Source organism: Dendroctonus ponderosae, unplaced genomic scaffold, assembly GCF_020466585.1.
Source record: "Dendroctonus ponderosae isolate FM_Combo_2020 unplaced genomic scaffold, Dpon_F_20191213v2 Dpon_F_20191213_12, whole genome shotgun sequence".
Classification (NCBI taxonomy): domain Eukaryota; kingdom Metazoa; phylum Arthropoda; class Insecta; order Coleoptera; family Curculionidae; genus Dendroctonus; species Dendroctonus ponderosae.
The window spans coordinates 2,820,845-2,826,324 of NW_026017316.1; positions in this window are offsets into that span (position 1 = coordinate 2,820,845).

Consider the following 5,480-nt stretch of genomic DNA (forward strand, 5'->3'; position numbering starts at 1 on the left):
TTGGAAGTTGCCATCGTGCGATAGTGTCCGAAAGAACGCCAAACGACAGCGGAAAAATCATTTCAATATTCGCCGCCGCCCCCTTATCGGGCGCACACTTCAGCTGAGCGGCGGCGATTCGACTAGTTTGGGTGGAAGTTAGTGAAAAGCGAGTTATCTTTGGCGGATTGGACGTTTCGGCATCGATTTGCCGCTGGTGCTGGCGGTTTCGGAAGACAAATGCCTGCTTGATTTGTTCCTTTCGGCCGCAGAAACCGGCTCCCCCTCCCGCCAACATATAATAAATACGTCACTTTCAGTCGCACAGTTCAGCCCTTAAATCATGTCGCACAAACGAAATGTAAAAAGTATCAAATGTCTAAGTGGATCGCGATTTCCCATTCACCACCGCCGGGCTGCTTCAAATGCCTCGGCTCTGATCGAAATGCTGCGGGAGTCGCTGCAGGGCCGGACCAGAATCCGCCGGAAAAACGCTCTAAACTTGCCCAAAATGCACCACCATTACATTTTTTTAAGGAACTCCTCAATATCACGATCAAGATATTTTCGGAAAAAATCTCGCTTCCCAGTCAAAGTGCGGCGCAGTGAGACGCGATGAGTTATAACTCATTAGCGCACCGGGCGGCAGCAACTCAAAAGCACAATGTAACACAGTGCCTATAGGGCTCGGCACAACAAATACAATACATTGGACTGGGTTGGGTGTCGATGTTGTGCCGAGCCCTTCGGGCACGACACTGATCTGAACACGAAAAACACTCCAAATGTGTCGTTTTTTAATTTTTTAAGAAGCACCGCAATAAGCACATTCAAAGTGATCGGGACTGGACATGTGTGACACTGTGTTGAGTGGCGCTCTTGAGTTGCTGCCGCTCTCTGAGTTAGTGAGTCATAACTCACTGGTTAATGAGTTGCAAACTGAGTCGGTTGTCCACGTTGTGCCTGCTCTGGACACGAAAAACACTCCAAATTTCTCGATAAAAATTTTTTTAAGACACTCCCCAGAAGCTCAATTGAAGGGTTTGGGACTCACCCTGAGGATATTTTCGGACAAAAAATCAAGAAACTCATCGATCTTGCGTCATTTAGGCATTAGGCAGACTCATTAAATCTCGYTTTCCAGTCAAAGTGCGGCGCAGTGAGRCGCGATGAGTTATAACTCAYTAGCGCACCGGGCGGCAGCAACTCAAAAGCACAACAYGTAACACAGTGCCCGTAGGGCTCGGCACAACAAATACATTGGACTGGGTTGGGTGTCGATGTTGTGCCGAKCCCTTCGGGCACGACACTGATCTGAACACRAAAAACACTCCAAATTTGTCGTTTYYTAATTTTTTAAGAAGCACCGCAATAAGCACATTCAAAGTGATCGGGACTGGACATGTGTGACACTGTGTTGAGTGGCGCTCTTGAGTTGCTGCCGCTCTCTGAGTTAGTGAGTCATAACTCACCGGTTAATGAGTTGCAAACTGAGTTGGTTGACCACGTTGTGCCTGCTCTGGACACGAAAAACACTCCAAATTTGTCGCTTTTTAATTTTTTTAAGAAACACCGCAATAAGCACATGTAAAGTGATTGGGACTCACCCTTAGGATATTTTCGGGAAAAATTCATCATTCTTCTTGCGTGCTTTTTGTGTACATTATTTAGGCATGAGGCAGACTCAGTAAATGTGCAGGAGTTGGCGCAGTGATGCCCAATCGGTYTACTGCGCCAACTCAACTCGTTTTCCAGTCAAGGGGCGCCGCAGTGCGACACGATGAGTTATAACTCATTAGACAGTGTTACGCATGCCTTAAATTAGTGTTCAGTGTCGTGCCCGCAGGGCTCGGCACAATAAATAAATTACATTGGACTGGGTGAAATCCAAAAGCGTCTAATGCGATTTTTGTGCCGAGCCCTTCAAGCACGACACTGATTTTGACGCGAAAAACACTCCAGGTGTGCCGATTTTCCATTTTTTAAGAAAGTCCTCGATATGCGCCTTTAAAGTGATTGGGACTGGGCATATGTGACACTGTGTTGAGTGGCGCTCTTGACGCATCGGTTAATGGTTTATAACACTCGCACTGCGCCAACTCCTTAACATTTATTGAGTTACCCAGGCCTAARTCAGAGTGTTTCTGGCTCAAAACCAGTGTCGTGCCCGAAGGGTTCGGCACCACATCTACATTAGACACCTTTCGATTTTTTCATCGCCAATAGATTCGCAGAATTTCGCGCGCATTTTACTCCTGATGATGGTGCAAATCCGAAACTTACAACCTTAAACTATCCACTCGGTTTAATCCTGCTTAGTTTAGCAAAAATGCGTTTTTGAACACTCGCAGCCCCAGTTGGAAGGTTTGGCGCAGAAAGACGAAACTTTCAAACTCCACCGATTATTGTGTGCTCTTTCCAACGCACGCCTTGGCCACGTTCTGTTCCACTCGGTTTGGTCGGACTGAATTTTTTGAAACACAAGCAAAACTTCCCCATCCTGAGACGAAAGTGCGTTTTTCCCAATGCATGACTWGGCATTCGGCAAAAAAACGTGTCCCAGCGCAACGGAACTGAGTTATTGCGCCGATGCATTGAGTTGGCGCAGCGCTTCAAACTCTTTTGAATTTTTCTTCATCAGTATTTTCGTTAATAACGCGTAATTAATCCGTTTGAAACTAATTTTTGCCCAAAATGAGTCGAAAATATCGACTATTGCAGTGTTTTCAATRAGTTCGCTTGATTTCGCCTTTTCCTTTGATGAAACTGATGTGGATTTTGAAGCACTTTCGCACATACATTTTTCGAACAGGCCTGTGAAACTTCGMTTGCGSACYGAAGGTTTGRTTAAGGGTGGAGGTCGCKTTKGGCACTCGGGCATTTTTGCATAAACTGTGTCGCTTCGACTCAAACGAAGAACTTCGGCGTTTCGGTAGCAAATCTGTTAATTTCCGGCCGAATGGCCAGCGACGTGGAATAAATAGTGGGGCTCGGGCCCATTAAATCACCTTTCCAGAGGGCACGCGGTGTGCGTGATTGATTAGCCGCTCGGCAGCAAAAAGCCCCCTGAATCGAACGCTAGTTTTACAGCCTTAGGAGATGGAGTGAGTGAGTGAGTGAGTGAGTGTGGGGCCACTCTAGTTAGGGCGGCAGCGGCGCAAAAGCCCCCCGAATGACACCCGGCTTATCGCGGAAAATCCCCGCTTTCGATGCATTTCATCTACTCAAGGGGATGAGCCGGTGGGGGCGTGGCGGAGGCTGGGGAAGTTGACGTTGCCGACTGGAGAAATCAACTTTCACTGGCCGCTTTCCAGGCAAAAGACAAGCAGGATCCGATCGCGCATTAAAAACGTAACGAACTCCATAACTCAGGTCAGTTCGTTGAGGTGAGGCTGTAAATTACGCCACGACAAACCGAAAGGCATTACGTTTTACTGACGTTCCGATGATAAACTGCCTCCCGGTTAATAACATCACGTAAACTAGAAGAGGAGTCGCTTGCGATCGGGGCCAAAAACCCGGCCTGTTCCACATCAGTTGGCCTAGCGGCACTTACAGGGGCACGTCGATCAGAAGTCGCCCATAAGCGACGCGAAATAGGAAAAACGGCCTGGAAACGTCCACCGTCTCGATGATAATTCGGCCAATTTCCACCCGGACACTTTAATATACGAAAACCGCTTCGCTGAAGCGAAACAAGGGAAAAATGCGACTCCGCCGCATCCGCTTAAGTCCTAATAGGAATAAACCGCCCGCTCAGCCGCCCGCCAGCCCCAAAAAACGGGGTTTATTCCGCTTATTCGCGAGGTCTGGATGAAAATAATAAAGCCGTCTAAAGGAGACCATTTGCGCCCGATTATGCCCGAATAATCGCTTATGGAAATATCGGCGAGGGCAGCACCACGTAATCATCCCAGTTTAAAACACCTTGTTGGTTTTTCCCGTTTCCCACTTGCACGGCAAATGATGATTTACGAACGGAGTCGCTCTAATCGTTCAGGGGCACACCGACAGCGCCCAATGATCAATGGGAAAGAGTTAAATTCGTTAGAATTAGGGGGCTGTTTTTCCGTCGGGTCGAGTTCAGTTGAGCCGGCGCGGTTTGCTTGGCAAATGCTGATAGAGTCAAGTCGGCCATAAATAAGGCTTTCCAAACCTTAATTTCGCCCGTTACGACGCACCCTGTCAGATTGGGGACGTTTTACTGTCACGTCATCCAGGTGACAGATGTAGTTGTCGCTGTCACGGGCACAGGAGACGCGGCTAATTGTAGCCCCCTTGCAATACAACGTTGCCAGTATCTGATGTTATGTCAGGTATCGTCAAGTCAAGTGTCAAATCTTAAAAAGGTGGGGTTAGAATTGTATACATTTTGTATCATCAGTAATGTCTATTTCCAATGTTGCAGTATTTGTCAAAAAAGCTTTTCAACACTGGGAAATCTCAATAAACATTATCGTACAAATCATGGTGCCCCAGTGAATAACCTAAAATTGTGTTTGATTTTCTTTACAATTGTTATTTATACAGAGTGTTCCGCAAATATGCTAAACCATTTTAGCAGCGTGTTCACCTAGTCATTTTACAGGGGGTCTTCCCGAGAACTTTTTTAATTGCAGGTCTCATTTTTGAGATATTTGATCTGCAAAATGGCGAAAAATATCAGTTTTTGTTGTCTTTCTTCAAAACGGTTAAACATTGGGAACTTAAATTTTGGTACACATTATAAGATAATTGAAGGCCATTCTATGGTAGTGTTTAGTAGTTCAGTTTGCTTTCACACAGGGCAGAAATGTGGAACTCCTACTTTTGTCTTGTTCAGAACTTTTTTGTGTGCACTTAAACTTTTATCAACGTAATTTTTTTAGTTACTACAAGTTATTTATCAATTTTTTATCTGTTACTGTTTTTTCCTTAAGGGCCCTAGTTTGCCCGCAAAAAAATAAATCGTTTCGGCTTAATCAAAACTTTCCAGGCCGTTGGATTGCTAGAGGTCAAGAAGCTCCTATAAACTCGCCCCTTGGATCTCCCGATTTAAACGCGCTTGATTTTTACTTCTGGGACCATTTAAAAAGTACGGTCTATTCACCAGAAGTGAATACAATCGAAGAACTTTAGGAAAGAATTCTTAATATTTCTAACGAAATAAGAACTTCAGTGCAAACTTTACAGTCTGAAAAGTTTAATTTCATTAAAAGACTGCTGCTAAGTTAACATTGGAATGGTTATTTAAATTTAATTTTGTTTGTTTATATCGTTGCGCATATTGTTACCATGTTTTTATTTAAATAAAATTTATTGAAACTATAATGTATATTATTTCAATTAATTTTTTTTAAATTCTTTCAACATTAGAAATCTTAAACTGATTTTTGGTAGACATTTTAAATCGGAAAAATTTTATTTTATCGATAGCTTAAATAACTCGGTAAATGTATAATAATATCTTTCTCATTCTCTCTCTCTCCCTCTCTCTCTTTATATAATAAGTCTGGCAACAA